This window comes from Scyliorhinus torazame, chromosome 18 (genome assembly GCF_047496885.1).
Source record: "Scyliorhinus torazame isolate Kashiwa2021f chromosome 18, sScyTor2.1, whole genome shotgun sequence".
Taxonomy (NCBI): Eukaryota; Metazoa; Chordata; class Chondrichthyes; order Carcharhiniformes; family Scyliorhinidae; genus Scyliorhinus; species Scyliorhinus torazame.
The window spans coordinates 4,630,534-4,653,194 of record NC_092724.1 but is presented as its reverse complement, the minus strand read 5'-3'; the positions used below and the strand labels follow the sequence as shown (position 1 = coordinate 4,653,194).

Sequence of the window (22,661 nt, the reverse complement as noted above, 5' to 3'; positions counted from 1 at the left end):
ACCTCCAGATGGTGGGGTTCCCAGATATCTGCTGGTCTGTCCTTCGAGATGGTTGTGGTCATAGGTTTAGAAGGTGCTGCCTAAGAAACCTTGGTGAGTTACTGCAGTGCCTCTTGTAGCTGGTACACACGGACTGCTGCTGTTCGTTGTTGCTGGAGGGTTTGAATGTTTGTGGAACGAGGAGCAATCAGCAGGCTGCTTTGTCCTGGATGGTGTTGAGCTTCTTGAGTGTTGTTGGAGCTGCACTCATCCAGGCAAGTGGAGAGTATTCCATTACACTCCTGACTTGTGCCTTGTAGATGGTGGACAGGTTTTGGGGGGTTAGATGGTGAGTTGCTTGCCTTATGATTCCTAGCCTTTGACCTGCCCTGGTAGCCACAGTATTAATGTGGCTAGTCCAGTTCAGTTTCTGATCAATAGTAACCCCAAATGTTGACAGTGGGGATTCAGCGATGGTAATGCCATTGAATGTCAAGGGGTGGTGGTTAGATCCTCTCTTATAGAAGATGGTAATTGTCTGGCACTTGTGTGACGCGAATATGACTTGTCGCTTGTCAGCCCAAGCCTGGATATTGTCCAGGTCTTGCTGCATTTGGACATGGACTGCTTCATTATCTGATGAGTCGTGAAAGGTGCTGAACATTGTGCAGTCATCCGCAAACATTCCCACTTCTGATCTTATGAGGGAAGGGAGGTCGTTGATGAAGCAGCTGAAGATGAAGCTGATAGCACAGAATCAATTCTTGCAGATAATTTACATATTTGAATGAATGCACACACAGCCTTAATATGACTTCTGAAAGCTTCATGATCAGCAATATCTCTTCCAACATTTCTCCAGTTAGAGTGCTGTCATAACCCCCATGAGGACACGGGCAAACCATTTTCATCTCCTCGTGGATTACAAGCTCCCCAGACAGGAGGTGGACGCCACCCAGCTAGGGTTTGTTACAAACAAACATAAAGCCGGCCTAAAGCAGGGTCTGGTGTGGTTGGTTCTCTCAGTAAGGACTGTATTGTTCTCTTACTGCTGGCTCCCTCAAGTTGCTAAAAGTACCCATCGACAAATGATTGTTTTCCTTCACTAGGGTCAGGGAATAATTTGCAAACATAACAAACAGTCGACTGCCTTAGAGCTTTCTGAAATAGTCAACCAATTTCTAATTTTCAACATCCCATTTCTCTTCATCATTTGAAAACTGGGCTCATGAAGTTTCTAAACTGCTTTTGGCATCAAACCTCAAACTCTTCTCCAATTTTCCGTGTTACCCATGTTCTCGGGTCTATTTATGACAGAATATTCAATCGTGCACAGTGGAACAGATTTTGGCCATAAGGCAATGCTTTCAGGGTAGGTTTCTTCCCTCACTTCAGCAGCAGAGGAACAATGAGCTCGAGCAGCATTTTGTGGTTCCCGTCCCATTTCAGAGTCCACATCCTGTCCAAGTTTTTCAGGAGATTTGTTGTCTCCGGAAATCGGCAGGTCAAAGTCAACAGGCAATTCACCAAAACATTTTTGGTTGTTGTTGTTGGGGATGAATGTGCAGTTTGGGCACTGCTCCAAACATCAAACCTTTTAAAGTAAAGTGTCAAACTGTCCTGTTGCCTCACCTTCAACTTCCTGCGTTTTTGGCTGTCAGATTAATTGTGTCTCTTCATACTGACAGGGGATGATCCATCCTGATTTCAATGATTCATGAATAGTGTCTTCAGGATCTCCTGTCGAGTGAAGTTTCCTTCAGCGAAAACAGCAACGAATTAAACAAAGCTCAGGAGTTGGTCGGGGAGTAGTCTTGGGAAATTTTGAAAAGAATTGGTGTGAGGTTGAGCCGGAGTTCGCTGCAAAAAACCTACCGGCGGAACTGGCTGCTGGCAATAATTTTTGGGAAAGCTGTGATGCCAATGGATGGTCAAGGCGAGCCGGGTACCATAAAAGGGCAAGGGAGAGAAACGACTGACACCAAAAAGGCAGTAAATTCAACATGAAAAAGAAAGAAGGTGTTGGTTGTTGTCCGGCTCTCTGAGTCACAGCTCTGCCTGGCTGGCCTCTGGCCTTGGTTGTGTCATCCCACTCCCATTGGCCCACTGTTCCCCAAGAGACAACGCCAGCACTTGCCCAGCCTTCTTCATACCTCCCGACTGCTGCTCTGCCCATCTCTTGTGGGCGGGCCTCAAGCCTTGACGACCGTGTTTGCTCCTGGCTGGCTGGCTACCTGGACGCTGGCTACCTGGCCACATTGTTTTTGGTTGGTTGCTTGCCCACCTCAGACCTGGCCTGCCCGTATAGAGTCACCTGGCTGCTCCTCCTCACCTGGCTGAAGGCTTCGCAGGCTGATGCCCCGGATGTTGGGTTGACGACCTTACTTTTGCCTCAGGCTGTCCACCGGACCGAATGCCTGAAACCCGGCGGCTGCTTTGCACCTTTACTCAATGAAAGTTCAGCTACTTCACACCAGTTCAGGAGATCCGTGACTCAACTGCTCTAAGTCAACTCTCAACACCTTCTAAACTGTTTTTCCGCTCTAAAGGGGAGTCCACCAATCAGAGCCCAAAGTTGTTCTTTCTGTATTGTCTGATGATAGGTTGAAGAAATTCAAATGAGCCTATCAGCAAATTTAGAGCTACCAAGTCTCTGATTGGTGTTACCATGGTGTTCCCACCACCACAGTCACCTCTGCGTATGGTACCCCCCCATTGGCTGGGCTCCACGCTGCAGTGCTGTGTGATTCATTGAAAGTCCACCTCTGATCAGATTTCATTTATTTTCCTGGAATTTCTGCAGAGATTTTCTATTTTTCCAAAATAAAAGAAAGAAGAAAGACTGGTGGTTCTATATCACCTTTCATGACCTTAAAATGCCCCACAGATGCTTTACAGTTAATTAAGTAATTTTGAAGTCGAGTAGGGAGTAGCTTTAGCAATTGGTGAAAGCCCCCAGGTAAAGATTATGAGTGATCTGTTCTGCTTTCTTCAGCTTGTCAATCTCACACAGGTGTTACGGCAAGTGATGGTATCCTACAGAAATTCTACCATGTTTATTTATTTTTTAATTCCACTTTTCCATTTGCTTCTCAAGGCCCTGACTCCTGCCGGGATATCCAACTCCAATGGATGCAAACTTCGCCCAAGAGACCATTCTCCACATTTGAGCCCAGCTGGTGTCAGCAGTCTACTGGATTCAACTGTCGTCACCCCAGCAGCTCGGAATAGATGGTCCAACAACAACCAGGGATTAAAGTGGGAACAATGGGTTTATCTTCTGAGCTATCGCAGGAACATTATTTCTTTTTAAGTTCAAATCCTTCCCATTATATGCTCAAACACAAACAAAAGAGACAATATAATGGCGAATAGTAGGCTGTAAAATTTTTCCAAGCTGACATGGCATTGTCAGTCACTTGATTTCACTCTAAAATTTTATGACATGATCAAAACCTCTTGGCATGTTGAAGATCTATTGATTGAAAATCACCGATAAATTTATTTTAGTGAAGCAATATAATAGCACAGGGTTAGCACAGTGTTTTATTACTTGCTCAGAGAAGAGCCATCAAAAATTGCAAAGTAGTTCTAATAATGACATCCCCACAGGCTAGTGATCCATGTGCATTGTTATATGCTCGATAACATGATAAACTCTTCAGACACTACAGGACTGCTTATATCTACAGGGGGAGGTAGTGGTACAATGGTATTGTCACTGGAGCATAGGTCCTGTGTAATGTTCTGGTCCAGCACTTGCCCAGCCTTCTTCATACCTCCCGACTGCTGCTCTGCTCATCTCTTGTGGGCGGGCCTCAAGCCTTGACGACCGTGTTTGCTCCTGGCTGGCTGGCTACCTGGACGCTGGCTACCTGGCCACATTGTTTTTGGTTGGTTGCCCGCCCACCTCAGACCTGGCCTGCACGTAGAGAGTCACCTGGCTGCTCCTCCCCGCCTGGCTGAAGGCTTCGCAGGCTGACGCCCCGAGGTTGGGTTGACGACCTCACTTTTGCCTCAGGCTGTCCACCGGACCGAATGCCTGAAACCCGGCGGCTGCTTTGCACCTTTACTCAATGAAAGTCCTGCGGAATGGCCTGGATTCAAATCCCACCGCAGCAGATGGTAAAATTTTTATTCTTCAAAATTCCGGAATTAAATTAAACTGTGATTGATTGAAGGAAATCTGCCATCCTTACCTGGTTTGACTTGAGATCCATAGCATAGCTTTGACAAAGGGTCATCTGGACTTGAAACTCTCCCTACAGATGCTGCCAGACCTGCTGAGATTTTCCAGCATTTTATCTTTGGTTCCATAGTATACTGATTGATTCTTAAATGACCCCTCTGAATTGGCCTCAGAGGTTCAAGGGCAATTAGGGATGGGAAACAATACTCGGTAGGAGTGATCTCCACACAATCCTTGTGGAGACGAAGTCCCATATTCACTTTGAGGATGCCATCCATCATGTTGTGTAGCACCTCCACAGTGCTAAATGGGATAGACTTTGAACCGATCTAGCAACTCAAGACGCCCTCTGTGAGGCACTGTGGGCCATCAACAGCAGCAGAATTGTATTTAACCTCATGACCCGGCATACCCCACTCTACCATTACCACCAAGCCAGGGGGTTTACCCTGGTTCAACGGAGGACAGCCCAGGAGTAGCACTAGGCATTCCGAAAAATGCTGGAATATCGTGTACAGTTCTAAGCGCCACACTAGGGCTCCTTTATGCCTCACTCGGTCAAGTGCTGCCTTGATGTCAAGGGCAATCACTCTCACCTCACCTCTGGAGTTCGGCTCTTTTGTCCATGTTTGAACCAAGGCTGTAATGAAGTCAAGAGCTGAGTGACCCTGGCAGAACCCAAATTGAACATCAATGAGCAAATAAGTGCTGCTTGATAGCACTGATGATGATTCCTTCCATCACTTTGCTGATGATGGGGAGTAGACTGCCAAGGCGGTAATTGGCTGGGTTGGATCTTTCCTGTTTCTTGTGTACAGGACACACATGGGCGATTTTCCACATTGCTGGGTAGATGTCAGTGTTGTAGCTGTACTGGAACAGTTTGACTAGGGTCAAGGCAAGTTCTGGAGCACAAGCCTTCAGCACTATTGCTGGAATATTGTCAGGGCCCATAGACTTTGCAGTATCCAGTTCCCTCAGCTGTTTAGTGATATCACGTGGGGTGAATTGAATTGGCTGAAACCTGGCATCTGTAATGTTGGGGATCTCTGGAGGAGGCTAAAATGGATCGTCCACTCACCACTTTGGGTGAAGATCATTGCGAATGCCTCAGCCTTGTCTTTTGCACAGATGTGCTGGGCTCCTCCATCGTTGAGGATGGGGATATTTGTGGAGCCTCCTCCTCCAGTGAGTTGTTTAATTGTCCACCACCATTCACAACTGGATGTGGCAGGACTGCAGAGATTCGATCTGATCTGTTGGTTGTGGGATCGCTTAGCTCTGTCCATCGCTTGCTGCTTATGTTGTTTGGCATGTAAGTAGTCCTGTGTTGTAGCTTCACCAGGCTGACACCTGAATTTCTGGTGTGCCTCGTGCTGCTCGTGGCATGTTCTCTTAATTTCCCATTCGAGGTCTTGCTGCAACATGGTTTTTATGAATTTCCGAAGAATCTGTTCTGCCTGTATTGTAGGTTTCTCATTATGTACACTTCCAGATTATAAATAATTAACTAGACAGGTTTCCTGTGTTCAAATTAAAGAATTAATCAGTTTATTGACACGACAACCTGAATTTTTAACAGACTGGTTAAATACTAAGCCTCATTCATCAGTCACCCACATTCCCTGGACCCCCCAGCATGCATACCAACACAAATACAAGGGCAAACTTAAAGATTTACTTTCATTTCATGGAGAAATTAAACAATCAAAGAAATATATGGTTCACTGTTCTTTGCCTGGTCTCAATGCGGCGATTTCACATTGCTGCCATTTTGTTCAGTTGTCTTCCCGGGTGTCACATCATGGAGCAGATGTCCACATTTTATCTTTGTTTGCAGTAGATTTTCCTCCTTAGAATGATTACTCTGCAACATCCGTGCACAATACTTCCGAGGGAGAGAGACGCACAAATAACTCTTGCAGCCTTTCAGTATATCTTTCTGATTTCTGCCTGACTTGATGAAATGTTCTTAAAAAGTTTTGTTGGCTATATATTCCAGAGGAGGTAGATTATTATGTCTGCTGTAATCAGTGTGTTATAGAGCAGGTAATTACATTTTTGATGTCTCGTCTCAGAAACCTTTGAAGGATAATAGTGTATGGCCAACAGGAGATGGAGCCTTTCACGTTCCTCAGGCTTGTGGGGGGTGGGGGGGGGGGGGGGGGGGGGGGGTTCAGGGGTGCGGGGAGGCGTCGGTTTGAGAGTCTGTTCATTTTCATCCCACTTGGGGGTGGAATTCGAGTTGTCTTCTCAGCTGGCTGCCAGCATTTCCATTGTCTTAATGGGATGAAATTCCAGTCAGGAAAAAAAGGCATTAAATACATCTTTTACTTTGGAAAAGAAAACACATTCTTGCAACAGTAGCTACTACTGAGCTGCTGTAGAAAATGTATTATAACAGGGAAAGCCATCTGAGCATGAGCTGACAGCCAGAAACCTTGCCAGACGTCGTATCGAAAATCACAGGCAGGCTTCCAAGAACGCTGTTCAGGACTTCACTCGCCCATTTATTCGGTTTGAACTGTTGAAGATGTACATGTGGCTGGAAGTCCCCCAAAATGTCATCTACCAAGTTTAAGGTGGAATAAGCACAGCAGAGACCCTGTGAAGGACCCCGTGACCTGACCATGCCCTAGTAAAAGGCTAATGGGTTCATAATAAATCGGAGAAAGAGAGAAACAGAGCATGGGGAAATGGATCTCTAGAGGCATGATACTGCAGACTGAACGTCACCTCCCTAGATCAATACAACTGACAAAATCTAGTTGGAAAAACAGAGAATATGTGATTTATATAAGTAATTATAAAAAGAAATCGGATATCACCGCTGCCTTAATGAAAGTAACTCGTGTTAACCTTTCGTGCGACACTTCTTATGTTTTTTGGTTAACTATTGAGTAAGAAAATCTCACTGTGAAGACATTTCAATGATTAAAGGACCCTCTAGGCAACTTTAAGTGGTATTTTTGTGTTCCCCTTATCCTTCATGGGCAAGTGAAAAGGTTATCCTCAAAGCCTGAAATGTTAATTTATTGTTCTCTTTGTAGTGCTGTGCACTTCCCACATCTTCCCTTCGTATTTCATTTTTTTCTCCATTTACAATCTTACTCCTATTGATCTAACTTCACTGCAGTGTTAATGTAAGCCTACTTGTGATACTAATAAAGATTATTATCTTTAAAAGTTATTTCGGCCACATTCATGATTCAACGACCTTGTCGCGCCTGACTTGGAGTTGGGAGGAAATGGTTGAATCCCTGGAGAGATTAAAGTCGGCCTTCATGCCGGGAGAAAAAGCTCGCCAGAGTTACCGGACACGCGAGGCCTGCCGCCATTATTCTTATCTAAATATGCGTTGACCGGATTCACCCGGTGCCCAGCATTCAATGGCCGTGCCTGTAAGGCCTCAACTGGGCGCCTTTCAGGACTGGGTCACACAAACAAGAACCAGCTGTGATGGCACCTCAGGGGGCCTCACAGGTGATCGGGGGCAGGGCAGGGTGGCTCTTGTTATTCCCCTGGCACTCGGACCCACAGGCTCTGCCAGCCTACCACCTTGTCACTGCCAGCCTGGGAAGGGACATGCCAGGATGCCAAGCTTCCAGTGAAAAGGTGCCCAGGTGCCAGCTTGGCAGTGCCAGGGGTCAGGCCTTGAGGGCCTTTCCCATAAGAGCGGGGAGGATGCAGAGTTCGAGGGCCCCATATGTTTGGGGGGGGTGAAGGGGGGTCCCTGAAAGCCTATGGGGGGAGGCCGAAAAGGGGGGGGGTCTAGAGATTGGGGCAGCCTTCCAAAATGGCACCCCAATCTGCGAAGAGCCGGTTGCCTGTGAAGGGCTGCTGCCTAAGTAAAGCCTCAATGGGGAAGAAACACCCTGAGGGCAAAAGAAAAGGCAAAGTGGTGTTGAATAGCGGAGTTATTCTCGGTACTGCAGGCGCCAAGAAATACCCTGCCAAACGTGTCCAAAACAGCACTTCAACTTTTTCCCATTGATTCGCCTCCATACATTTTTACCATCCTCAAACAGCCTGATAACGTGTTAAAGGGATTTGAATTCCCAGTGGCTCGCTCAAAGCATCATATGTCAAGATTTCAAGTTTTAAGACTTTAACAAGCAAACTAAAAGTAATGTTGATTAAACATGACTTTGTAGGTAGCTAATATGCTAAACTGCAGAAAACAATCCCCCTTAATTTCTCTTAACACGTCATTTCCCTCAGTCTTCTAAAAAATCCCCTAACTGACTCCCAGCAGATTACTTTTAGCCATATCGGGGAAATTATCCTAGTGTCCTTAATTCTCCACAAGTCCCATCTCTTCAACCACTAAATTAACCCTGACTGGCATCGTGCCCATTGACTAATAGAAAGAAGCCTTTTCCTCTGTTTTTCACAGCAGCTGTTGCTCCCCTGTCTCTTTTTCTGGGAGTCCCTCTCTCTATTTGGCTAGAGTCTCTGAGTCAGTAAGTCTGCAAAACTCAAGAACAGTTGCCTCCCCTTTTGTGTTTAGGTGTTAAATCTGACACTTGAGTTTGAACAGGTTATGACCTGGGCCCCTCTCTCCATGGAAAGAAGGCACCCAGGTCTATCACTGGGCAGAACTAATAGGGGATCGCACGCTCCTCTGTGCAAATGAATTTTACTTTGAATTACAGAAGACAGTTTAAAACATAAGCATCTTACAGAACCTCACATTTGTAAAACAACAAACAAGAACATCACATCCCTATAACTCGTGAGAATTGATTGATTGATAGATTGATTGATATTTATTGTCACATGTACTGAAGTACAGTGAAAAGTATTTTTCTGCGGCCAAGGGAACGTACACAGTACGTACATAGTAGACAAAAGAATAATAGACAGAGTATATTGACAGTGGTGCATCAACAAATAGTGATTGATTACAGTGCAGAACAAGGCCAAACAAGAGCAGCATAGGGCGTCGTGAATAGGGTTCTTACAGGGAAGAGATCAGTCCAAGAGAGAGTCATTGAGGAGTCTAGTAACTGTGGGGAAGAAGCTATTCCTATGTCTGGATGTGCGGATGTGAAAACAACAGATTAAAGGGACCTTTATGAAATTAGTGACAATTCAGATGGGCAGCACGGTAGCACAGTGGTTAGCACGGTTGCTTCACAGCTCCAGGGTCCCAGGTTCGATTCCCGGCTTGGGTCACTGTCTGTGCGGAGTCTGCACGTTCTCCCCGTGTCTGCGTGGGTTTCCTCCGGGTGCTCCGGTTTCCTCCCACAGTCCAAAGATGTGCAGGTTAGGTGGATTGGCCATGCTAAATTGCCCTTAGTGTCCAAAAAGGTTAGGTGGGGTTACTGGGTTACGGGAGGCATGAGCTTAAGTCGGGTGCTTTTTCCAAGGGCCTGTGCAGACTCAATGGGCCGAATGGCCTCCTTCTGCACTGTAAATTCTATAATTCTAATGGTTGCCATTAGTTGGTATTTGCAATGTTGTCTAAAACAGGGATTCTCCATTAGAGCATGCAAGAATGTTTCATGAGGCTGGTCAGAAATAACTGGGAAGAGATGGATTTCCCATGTCCAGATGTTATGCTCAATAGTTTTCCAAAAAAATACCGGCACTTGATTGGCAGCATGTTAGGTCACGTAACCCACATGGTTTCTGGCTTGATTCCCTTGCTGTGTTGAGCTGGCCGATCCCAGAGATACAACATTCAAATAATGGTCCCATCACTGAGACACACACAATAGAAAAATAAGCTTTGGTTGTTGTTTGGAGTGCTATTCGGTGACTCTGTTGAAAAGTGTGTGTATTGATGAATATTGAATGTGAAGAATACACGCTTTGTGACAGGCTTACACACAAGAATGGACTTTTTGTTTTGAAAATATATTTATTCAAATTTTTCAACAAATTTTCAACAAAACCCCCCCCCCCAACAAGAAAAAGAAACAAAAACACAACAAGCAGAAATTATACATTGGATTTCTCCCAAATACAAAAGCCCCCATTAACAGTAGAAAACACAAATAGGGAAACCCCCCCCACCCTAACCCAGACGCCACCCCAAAAGAACCCCCCCCTCCCCCCCCCCGGGCTGCTGCTGCTGCTGACCTCCTCCTAACGCTCCGCGAGATAGTCTAGGAACGGTTGCCACCGCCTGAGGAACCCCTGCACAGACCCTCTCAAGGCAAACTTTATCCTCTCCAGCTTAATGAACCCTGCCATGTCATTGATCCAAGCTTCCACACTAGGGGGCTTCACATCTTTCCACAATAACAAAATCCTCCGCCGGGCTACCAGGGACGCAAAGGCCAGAATACTGGCCTCTTTCGCCTCCTGCACTCCCGGCTCGTCCAATACCCCAAATAATGCTAACCCCCAGCTCGGCTTGACCCGGGCGTTCACCACCTTGGACATAGTCCTCGCAAAACCCCTCCAAAACCCATCCAGCGCCGGGCACGACCAGAACATATGGGCGTGATTTGCTGGGCTCCCCGAGCACCTCCCACATCTGTCCTCCACCCCAAAGAACCTACTCAACCTCACCCCTGTCATATGCGCTCTGTTAATAACTTTAAACTGTATTAGGCTGAGCCTGGCGCATGAGGAGGAAGAATTAACCCTACTCAGGGCATCAGCCCACAGACCCCCATCTATCTCCTCCCCAAGCTCCTCCTCCCACTTGCCCTTTAACTCCTCCACCGAGGCCTCCTCCTCTTCCTGCAGCTCCTGGTAAATTGCCAAAACCTTGCCTTCTCCAACCCATACTCCCGAGATCACCCTGTCCTGAATCCTGCGTGCTGGAAGCAGCGGGAATTCCCTCACCTGCCACCTCACGGACGCCCTCACTTGCATGTACCTGAAAGCGTTTCCTGGGGGTAGCCCAAACTTCTCCTCCAGCACCCCTAGGCTCGCAAACGTCCCATCGATGAACAGGTCCCCCATTCTTCTAATCCATGCCTGATGCCAGCTCCGAAACCCCCCATCCATCCTTCCCGGGACGAACCGATGATTCTCCCGAATCGGGGACCAAACTGAGGCTCCCACCTCGCCCCTGTGTCACCTCCACTGCCCCCAGATCTTCAGCCGCCACCACCGGACTCGTGGTGTACCTTGCCGGCGAGAGCGGCAGCGTTGCCGTCACCAGCGCCCTCAGGCTCGTGCCCACACAGGACGCCATCTCTAACCTCTTCCACGCCGCCCCCTCTCCCTCCATTACCCACCTACGGATCATCGCCACATTGGCTGCCCAATAATAGCCACATATATTCGGCAGCGCCAGCCCCCCCCCTGTCCCTGCTACGCTCCAGAAACACCCTCTTCACCCTTGGGGTCTTATTCGCCCACACAAATCCCATGATGCTCCTGGTTACCCGTTTGAATAAGGCCTTGGGGATCAAAATGGGAAGGCACTGGAACACAAAGAGAAACCTCGGAAGGACCGTCATTTTGATCAACTGCACCCTACCCGCTAGTGAGAGTGGCAGCATATCCCATCTTTTAAAATCCTCCTCCATCTGCTCCACCAACTGCGTCAAATTGAGCTAGTGCAGGGCCCCCCAACTCCTAGCTACTTGGATCCCCAGGTACCAAAAGCTCCTTTCCGCCCTCTTCAGCGGTAGCTCATCTATCCTCCTTCCCTGGTCCCCTGAATGCACCACAAAGAGCTCACTCTTCCCTACGTTGAGTTTATACCCCGAAAAGTCCCCAAACTCCCTAAGGATCTGCATGACCTCCGCCATCCCCTCCACTGGGTCCGCAACATACATCAACAGGTCATCGGCATACGGTCCAGTGCTGGGTCCAGCACCGTGTTGAAGTCCCCCCCCCCCCATTATCAAGCTTCCTACCTCCAGATCCGGAATCCGACCCAGCATGCGTTTCATAAATCCGGCATCATCCCAATTCGGGGCATATACGTTCACCAGTACCATCCGCACCCCCTGCAACCTACCACTCACCATCACATATCGACCTCCATTATCCGCTACAATATTCAGCGCCTCGAACGACACCCGCTTCCCCACCAGTATTGCAACCCCTCTGTTCTTCGCATCCAGCCCTGAATGAAAGACCTGCCCTACCCATCCCTTTCTCAGCCTAACCTGAACTGCCACCTTCAGATGTGTCTCCTGGAGCATGACCACGTCTGCCTTCAGTCCCTTCACAAGAATGGACTTGTTGGTAGTCTTGAGTTAGGGGAAAATAAATTCTGAAAGGGGTGGAGGTGGTTAAAAAACCGTATTTTGTGTCAGATATCAGTCTTGCAAGAATATATTAGGATGCTGAGCCACAGAGAAAGCAGCTTTTGGATGGGACATTCAATCCCTACATTAGGTTTGATGCCAGTGGACCTTGTCCATGTCGATTAGTGTTGTGTTCTCTTTGAGGTGTTTCATGCTATGTAAAGTTTGTAGCTATACCTAATGAGTTCTTGCACCAGTGCAGTACAGAAAATAAAATGCTGTGAGGTATACAAGTCCATTGGGTGTGTAATAAAGCATACAAAATGCCGAACATTTGTAAATTCCAGTCTTATTCCCAGCTCTGGTCAATGGCATTACTTTCTAAGTCTAAAAACACGATTGAATTTTTGTGCCTTTTTTCTACACAATACTTTTGGAATATTCTTTTACTCTCTGCCTCCTCTCTCACTCTCTGCCTCTCTCACTCTCGCTCTGACTTCTCTCTCGTTCTCTCTGCCTTCTCTCTCTCTGCCTCTCTCTCTGCCCACTCTCTCTCCCTCTCTGCTCTCGCTCTCTCTGCCTTCTTTCTTTCTCTTCTCTCACTCTCTCTGCCTTCCCTCTCTGCTGTCTCTCTCTGGCTTCTCTCTCTCTCAGCCTTCTCTCTTTCCCTGCCTTCCCTCTCTGTCTTCTCTCTCCGCCTTCCCTCGCTCTCTGCCTTCTCTCCTCTTCTCTCTTTCTGCCTTCCCTCTCTCTCTGCTGTTGTGTTGGGTGTTCTGGTCTACAAACAGGTCAACACGGCTGGAGATGGTGTAACTCTATTTTATTAACAACTCAACTGTAATAACATACTGTAAGCTTGGGTACGTGCATTACCAGCTTATCTGTGGACCCTGTCCTATCACTATCTAGGTGATGCACTCAGCACATGGTGAATGTCTGTGTTGCAGGCTGTGAGCTCTGTGCTCTGAGCTGGCTGCTGCTAGAATGAGCGGGAACTCTCCTGTCCCCTGTCTTTATAGTGCGTGTGCTCTCACTGGTGATTGGCTGCGATGTTGTGTATGCTGGTTGGTCCTACTGTATGTCCATCAGTGTGTCAGTGTGTGTGTGATTGCACCATGATATGCTGATGTATATCATGACATCTGCCTTCTCTCCTCTTCTCTCTCTCTGCCTTCTCTCTCTCTGTCTCTCTCTCTGTCCATTCTCTCTCTCTGCTCTCTCGCTGGCTTCTCTCTCTCTCTGCCTTCTCTCCTTCTCTTCTCTCTCTCTCTGCATTCTCTCTCTCTCTCTGCCTCTCTCTCTCTCTGCCTCTCTCTCTCTCTCTCTGCCTTCTCTCTCTCTCTGCCTTCTCTCCTTCTCGTCTCTCTCTCTGCCTTCTCTCTCTCTCTCTGCCTCTCTCTCTCTCTGCCTTCTCTCCTTCTCTTCTCTCTCTCTCTCTCTCTGCCTCTCTTTGCCTCTCTCTCTCTCTCTCTCCATGAATTGCAGGAATCATCTCCTTCATCAGTGGGCCCCGATCGCGGGCCAGGCCACCGTGGGGGCACCCCCCGGGGCCAGATTGCCCCGCGCCCCTCCCAGGACCCCGGAGCCCGCTCACGCCGCCCTGTCCCGCCGTTCAAAAGGTGGTTTAATCCACGCCGGCGGGACAGGCAATTTATCGGCGGGACTTCGGCCCATCCGGCCCAGAGAATCGAGCGGTGGGGCCCGGTGCAGCCCGATTCCCGCCCCAGCCGAATATCCGGTGCCGGAGACTTCGGCAACCGGCGGGGGCGGGATTCACAGCAGCCCCCGGCGATTCTCCAACCCGGCGGGGGGTCGGAGAATGACGCCCCCTGTTTCTGAAAAGTAATTATCAAGTGTAGAGTAGCATTCCCTCACTTGAAAATCAAAATATATCACATTTTGAAAGCATGGGCGGAATTCTCCGACCCCCGCCGGGTCGGAGAATCACCGGCGGGCTGCGCGAATTGCGCCACGTCGCCCCGATGCCAGGACGTGGAGAATCGGCGCCACTGAGCCCAGCGTGGTCAGCAGCGCGGCGCCGGTCGGGGGATGCGCCGACTCTCCGGCACGAGCCGATGCGCCGATTATCCATCCCGGATGGGCTGAGCGGCCGTCTCCAAAAAGCCAAGTCCCTCCGGAGCTCTTCAAACATCCTCTGAGCCGGCGGGACCTTGGCGTTGAAGTACCCGGGGGCGGCCTGTGGGGGGGGGGAATCCCACCTGGGGGGAGGGGGGGGGGTGGCCTCCGTAGTGGCCTGGCCCGCGATCAGGGCCCACCGATCGGCAGGCCGGCCTCTCTGTCGGGTGGCCTCCTTTCCTTCGTGCCGGCTCCTGTAGCCCTGCGCAATTTGGCGTCAGGGCCGGCGTGACGAAGAAGGCAACTGCGCATGCGCAGATCCCGCGGCGCCGGGTTCACGCCGGGATCGCCAGCTGGAGCGGTGTGGGCCGCTCCAGCGCCGTGCTACCCCACTATGGCCCGGAGAATCGGGTCTCGGAACGGGCATCGACGCCGGAGTAAAACACTCCCGTTTTTACGCCGGCGTCGGCACCTAGCCGCCCGATGGGAGAATCCCGCCCCATATTCTTTGTAAGTTTGTTTTTTGACATTTATATCTGTCCCTTTGTGTCACTTTTTCCTTTGTCTCATGTGTGTATCCTGATCTGTATTTTGTTTTCTGTACAGTGATTGAAATGTACAAAACATTTTAATTCCTGCTTAGCTGTCTGGAAGAATTCTTCAATAGGATTGGTGGATCAGCCTCCCCACTGTATGCCTTGCTTCCAGGTGCTGGAGACCCTGTGGTTTGCACCAATTTCAAGTTCATACCAGAAAAGAAGAAGTATACTCTCGCCTCCCTCTCGAGCTGGCTAACACTACACGGACAGCTTTCCTCAAGGTGAATGGCAAGTACTGCTGTCCACAGAATGTGGGCCAACATACTTTCTGCAGCCCCAGATGAGGCTCCTTCAATTCATTTTTTTACTTTAATCTGCTTTTGCTGTTGTAACTAATATCATCACAGTTGATTTGCAAAGTTTCTCTCTCCCCAGAGGTATATGAAGCTCACTAGGAACATTTCACTGTGCTGGGTATCTACCAGTGGAATGAAGCGTAATCAGTCTACAAGACACTGTCTGTTAAATGAACTAAGGGCACACATCGAGCTAATGCAGATGAGCACCCTGCGTAAAAGCTCTTCAACTGCACATTTTTGGATCAGGCCGTGCAGTTCAATTGGATAATCCAGGTCCAGCGTTCCATCATTCTGCATTGTTGCTTAACAGACCAAGTTACACATCATTGCACTTTGCGATAATCATGCTTTTCGCTGTGGAAATCGTCTTCCTCATCTTAACAAAGTTGAATCATGGCAGATTTAGCTTCATTGCAGTATTGGGAGGTTATTTACCTATAAACCCTTTCAAATATGACCACACGAAATAGAAGCAGAAGTAGGCCCTTTGATCCCTCGAGCCTGCTGTGCAATTCAATAAGAACATGGTTGACTTCTTTGCGTTGAGTTCCACATTCCCCATCTACCCCTGATATCCTTCGATTCCATTGCCCAACAAGAATCCATTTACCTCCACCTTAAAAAATATACAGCGATTCCCGCTTCCACTGCCTTCTGAGGCAGGGAGTTCCAAAGTTGCGCAACCCTCTCAGAGAAAAACAGTCTCCTCATCTCTGCCCTAAAAGGGTGATCCCTAAATTTGGAACCGTGCGATGTAGTTCTGGGCTCACCCACAATAGGAAACATCCTTTCCACGTCCACCTTGTCAAGACCATTCAAGATCTTGTTCGCTTCAATCAAATCGCCCCTCACTCTTCGAAACTCCATGCTGTCGTTCAGTGCAGCAAGTGTCCAGTATACATGAGTCCGATTTCTTCGCACAGGCATGCTGGTTAGCACTGCCAAATATCAAACAACCTCCTGCCTCACCCAATCAAACAAGAGAGTTATGGAGTCTCAGAGTGGGTCCTGGACGTTGTTTTCTTCTTCACTGAATGCAGAATTCAATGTGCTGCCCATCATACAGCAGGGAGCAGAGTGTCATCCCATTCAAGGCTTCCCATTCACAATTCACAAGGGGCACGATTTAATAAGAAGAAACAGAGTCCCATTTTGGGCACGCTTTAATAATCTTTTTATATTATCTTTATGAGTGTCACAAGTAGGCTTACATTAACACTGCAATGAAGTTACTGTGAAAAGCCCCTAGTTGCCACACTCCGGCACCTGTTCGGGTACACTGAGGGAGAATTCAGAATGTCCAATTCACCTAACAAGCACGTCTTTCGGGACTTGTGGGAGGAAACCGGAGCACCCGGAGGAAATCCACGCAGACACGGGGAGAACGTACAGACTCCGCACAGACAGTGACCCAAGCCGGGAATCGAACCTGGGTCCTTGGTGCTGTGAAGCAACAGCGCTAACCACTGTGCTACTGTGCAGTGGGGTGTTTCTTGGCACCTGCAAAGCTGAGAATGATTCCGCTATCCAACTGGACTCTTTTTTTTCCCTGGCCTTGACGAGGAACGCCCTACCTAGGCCACACTTAGCTTCATTTCCTGTACTGACGAGCTCAGCTCAGCGTGACATCGTGGGACTCGCCTCTTCAATAATATTTTTACCTATCCCGAGCAATACGACGGAGGGACCTGTCTTTGGGGCCAATGGTTTTGACGCCGCTTTTCCCACCCGCTGCCACACTCCAAAACAAAAGGAAAAGTCCACCCATAGTGAAGCTGTCTCCTTGATCAAACACTTCAATGATGTTCCAGGGTGGGGGCAGATCTGTCAGTGACCTTTAATAACTGGTCTTTTCAAGCAATAGTAATTGTGTGTGGCCTTTGCTGTGAGTAATCACAAAATGTACAGGTATTGGGATTTGGATTTGGAAGGACATTCAGTTTCATCAACAACAAAACCAGAAAATACGGAACAATCTCAACAGATCTGACAGCATCTGTGGAGAGAGAAGAGAGCTGACGTTTCCAGTCTGGATGACTCTTTGTCATTAAGACGAATATTTAATTGAAAGCGGCAAATTCTCCTTTGCAGCAAAACGGACACGTGTGTGGAAGAGTTGAAATGTTTTTTGAGTGTTTTACATACGGCCTCATTGAGATGTGACTGAATTGACAGTAAAACGGTTTGAGCCGTGCAGCTGAATGCCGTACGTTGGGGCTGGTTTAGCACAGGGCTAAATCACTGACTTTGAAAGCAGACCAAGGTAGGCCAGCAGCACGGTTCAATTCCCGTACCAGCCTCCCCGAACAGGAATGTGGCGACTAGGGGCTTTTCACAGTAACTTCATTTGAAGCCTACTTGTGACAATAAGTGATTTCTTTTTTCTTTTTTTTCTTTCTTTTGAGAAGAGACAAACTGGGTCAGTTCTACCAGGGAGATTTCCCCAGAGTTCTGAATTTCTTCGACTCATTTGGCCCTGTGACCAATGGATATGCTGGAACTGGGTTAGCTCTCTCTGCTACCTCTATTCAGGCATTTTATACCTGCCCCTGATAGAAGATTACCCACTGTTCCAGATAGAGCACTCCTCCTTCGCTGTCACTGCGGGGCCAGTGCCTCCAGGCCATTATCTTCTAATGGACTAGGCTCGTTCCTGTTTCTATTCCTGTTCCTGCAGACTCAAGTTTGGAAATTGGTGTTAACCTTGAAATGATTCTCCCCGTGGGGAGCCCCACTCGGAAAGAGGGTAGGAGCACTGATTTAACACTATCTTATTGATGCATGAAAAGGGAAGCTAGAGAGACATATGAGGGAAAAAGGAATTGTTGATAATGCAGGTACAGCTTCATGTAGCAGGGGAGGGTCTGTTTCTCTGCGACACATTCTATGTAATATCTATTATTCATTTACGGGATGTGGACGTCATTGGCCAGGCCAGCATTTGTTGTCCATCCCTAATTGCCTTTGAGAAGGTGGTGGTGAGCTGCCTTCTTGTACCGCTGCAGTCCATGTGGTGTAGGTACACCCACAGTGCTGTTAGGGAGGGAGTTCCACATTTTTGACCCAGCGACAGTGATAAACGGTGATATATTTGCAAGTCAGGATGGTGAGTGACCTGGAGGAGAACTTCCAGGTGGTGGTGTTATCAGGTGTCTGCTGACCTTGTCCTTATAGATGGTAAATGTCATGTGTGGGAAGGTGCCATCTAAGGAGCCTGCAGTGCATCTTGTAGATGGTACACAGCTTTGACTGTGCACTGACGGTGGAGGGAGTGGATGTTTGTGGATGGGATGCCAATCATGCGGCTGCTTTGTCCTGGATGGTGTCAAGTTTCTTGAGAGTTGTCGGACCTGCAGCAATCCAGACAAGTGGGGAGTATTCCATCACTCTCCTGGCTTGTCGTTTGTACATGGTGGACAGGCTTTGGTGATAATGTTAAAGTAAAGTCATCTTTATTCTCACAAGTAGGCTTACATTAACCCTGCAATGAAGTTACTGTGAAATACCCCTAGTCGCCACATTCCGGCACCTGTTCGGATAGACAGAGGGAGAATTCAGAAAGTCCAAATTACCTTAAAGCATGGGCGGGATTCGCCGACCCCCCGCCGGGTCGGAGAATCGGCAGGGGCTGGCGTGAATCCCGCCCCCGCCGGTTGCCGAATTCTCCGGCACCGGATATTTGGCGGGAGCGGGAATCGCGCCACTCCGGTCGGCGGGCCCCCCCCCGGCGATTCTCCAGCCCGCGATGGGCCGAAGTCCCGCTGCTGGAATGCCTGTCCCGCCGACGAGAATCAAACCACCTCTCTTACCGGCGGGACCAGGCGGCGCGGGCGGGCTCCGGGGTCCTGGGGGGGGGGGGGCGCGGGGCGATCTGGCCCCGGGGGTGCCCCCACGGTGGCCTGGCCGGCGATCGGGGCCCACTGATCCGCGGGCGGGCCTGTGCCGTGGGGGCACTCTTTTCCCTCCGCCTCAGCCACAGTCTTCACCATGGCCGACGCGGAAGAGACACCCCCCCATGCACATGCGCGGGGATGACGTCACCAGCCGTTGACGCTCCCGCGCATGCGCGGACGTCCGCTGGCCGGCGAAGTTGTTTCGGCCCTGGCTGGCATGGTGCCAATGGCCTAGCCTGCCGGTCGGCGGCGCACCAACCACTCCGGCGCGGGCCTAGCCCCTCAAGGTGAGGGCTTGGCCCCTAAAGGTGCAGAGAAATCCGCACCTTTGGGGCGGCTCGACGCCAGAGTGGTTCCCGCCATTCCATCCCGCCGGGATCCCCCGCCCCGCCGGGTAGGGGAGAATCCCGGCCCATGTCTTTCGGGACTTGTGGGAGGAAACCGGAGCACCCGGAGGAAACCCGTGCTGACACGGGGAGAACGTGCAGACTCCGCACAGACAGTGACCCGAGCCGGGAATCGAACCTGGGGCCCTGGAGCTGTGAAGCAACAGTGCTAACCACTGTGCTACCCTGCTGCCCATAAATGATCTTAGCCATGATGTGTAGATGCCGGCATTGGACTGGGGTGAGCACAGTAAGCAGCGCTCCGAAAGCTAGTGACATCGAAACAAACCTGTTGGGTTTTAACCTGGTGTTGTAAAACGTCTTACCATAAATGATCTATTCAGGAACTTATAGTGATTTGTGTGCATATATCTGGGTGTGTTTATTTGGGATGGTGGTGGGGTGGGGAGAGGGGTTTGGTTTGTAATCTATATGATTGCTGCTGCTTTGCTTACTTTTGATTTTCTCTTACCTCTTCTGCAAATGTTTAATCATCTCTTCTAAAGATACCAATTTATGCTGTGGATGGTTCACTAGATAAAAATCAAGAGTCAGAATGCTGACTGATTACTCTCCATCCCAAACTCAAATGTCTGAAGCTAATCTAAGTGTCCTTTTGTTGCCACACCGATTGAGATCAGCACGGAGCGAGGATTAAACTCAGACATTTATTTATGTGTAAAAGCTGCGATGTCAGTTATTGTCGGACCACCGTGGTCTTCCGGACTTTCTTGGACACTGAACGTTTTATCAGCTGAGCCTATTGCTTCTTTCCGACTGTTCTTCAAGAGCTTTGCTGGATTGTGTCTTCGATGTTGTGCTTGTCTAATTACTGCCATTTTCTTTTAAGGTTCGCTTGTCCTCCGGTTTTGGATGCCATGGACAGACGTGATGGAATTAGGTCCACAGACGTGAACATACAGCATCAAGGAGCTACCTGCATCACTGGGAATGTTCCCAACCATAGAAACATAGATACATTGAGAGTCTATGGTGCAGCTATGGCACTGAAGAAGGCCATTCAGCCCATTTTCCAGCTCTTGTTCAATACCCTGTAGCTGCTTCAGTGCGAGTCCAACCATCTGTTACTGAGAATTGATCAGGATTTCACCCTTTCAGGCAGTGAATTCCAGGCCCCCACTCCCCTATGGATGAAAGAAAATCACGTCAAATTCTTCTCCCTGGAATCGCATGTAGCAAAGTTGTATATCCCACACAGGTGGCACTCAGAGAATGGAGGCACGAGGTGAGAGCTCTCCCAAGGAAAGGGAGGAGGAGGGTGTCTTAATGCCTCCTCACCATGTTTAGATCAGACTGTTACATTTGGCCTCTGTAACAATATGTGTCTTGTAAGGAATACAAAGAGTTAACAATAATATTATAATACTTTGCGCCACCAGATGGAAATACGGAGCGGTCGTATAAATATCATGTGACTACTGGGATTCTGGGAGAAGGTTGTTCAGCATGAGATAGATTAGGTGTATAGCATAGAGTTCTGTTGGAAGAGATAGCATATAGTTTATTTAATCTTATTCTTTGTTGACTGGTTAGAATCTTTAATTTAGTAGTGTAAATAAATCAGCTTTGTTCAATAACTCAGCTTGATGTTCTTTGTTAACACTACGTTCTCAAAGCATCCTGATAGACTCACAGAACATAAGGTATTAGCCTGGGAAATTACGATGTATGAAATTGTGCGTGGGGTACGAGGTCTTGGCAATTAATGCCTCAAAATGTGTCTTCTATCTGGAATTTGTAACTTGCTGCTCGGCCCAGCTTGTGCGCTGAAGTTTATTGACTGTGTCTTTCCAGCACCGGCAAAAACAAAAATGCATGTCAACTTTAATCTTCAGTTCAATGCCCCCTGCATAGAAATAGTAAATCAGTGTTACAAAATGCGCTGACATTACACAAGTGATTAGTAATTTCTAAACCGAGCCAACTATCTATATGCACTGTCCCACGTAACTCTGCACTGTCAGGAATGCTACAAGGGCCACTCAATCTCAGCACCTGCCCAGAAACCGATGACTCTGAAATGAGCAAGTACAGCATTAAGAAAGCAAATGCCTTTGCTAATTTAAAACTTAGAAGCAATCATCCTGTGGATGAGGACGTAGTCACACAACATTGCGTTCAAATCAAGGGAGCTTGATTTTAAATCACCTGTCACGATTGGTATCCAGCCTCTTTACTACTGCACAGTCCTCAGCCAGGGTACAAGATACAGCGCCCTTCAAAGCCCAGCAGTCAATACTCGGATGTTGCACTCTGTTTTCATTGACAGGGAGCTCAGGGCTGCCATTTTGCCTCACTTCTGGTGCAGATTAATTGAGAATCTTAATTGTTTCATCACCTTCACCCCCCCGAGAAGGCACAAACCTGAGAGGTGGCCTGATGCGATAATGGCCGGTTTTCTCCGAGCCCGCGCCGGGTCGGAGAATCACCAGAGGAGCGCGAGAATCCCGCCACGCTGCTCCGATGCCGGGCCGCCGACCGGAGAATCGGCACCAATCACGGCGGGGCGGCCCCTGCGGCGATTATCCGTGCTCAACGGGCCGAATGCTACCGATTCGGCGGGGGGGGGGGGGGGGCTATGTACCTCCATGCCAGGCCCCTGTAGGGCTCCGCCATGTTGCCTGGGGGCCGGCAGCCGGCAGAGAGATGGCGACCACAAGCATGCGCCAGCGCGGACACGGTTGTGGCGCGCATGCACGGACCCGCGCCGGCCGGCTTTTGGCGCCGGAGCAGTGCACAGCACTCCGGCACCGGCTCTAGCCCCTGAGGAAGAGGAGAATGACTGGGCCTGGAGGTCCGTTGACGCCGGCGTCGCTCGCGCTGGTTTTTACGCTGGCGTCAACACTTGGCTGCGATATCGTTGAATCCCGGCCAATATCTCTGAAATAATGAAAGAGTTCGATAGAGGAGATGCAGAGATTCCACTTGTGGAGAGGTTTATACTGCAGGACATGATTATAAGATAGTCATTATCAAGTCCAACAGGGAATTCAGGAGATACGTATTTACTCAGACAGTGGGGTATAACATAGGTATATTTAATCGGGGAGATGGGAT

General features: G+C 48.9%; 1 long non-coding RNA gene across 1 annotated transcript in view; it reads left to right on the top strand.

Moving 5' to 3' along the window:
• LOC140394763 (uncharacterized) overlaps positions 1–21,181 on the top strand; it is a 64,706-nt gene extending 43,525 nt beyond the window's left edge. Inside the window, exon 2 of the long non-coding RNA XR_011935987.1 lies at positions 20,434–21,181. This is a non-coding gene — a long non-coding RNA (uncharacterized lncRNA). The remainder of the gene's footprint in view (positions 1–20,433) is intronic.
• Positions 21,182–22,661: the final 1,480 nt, after the last annotated feature.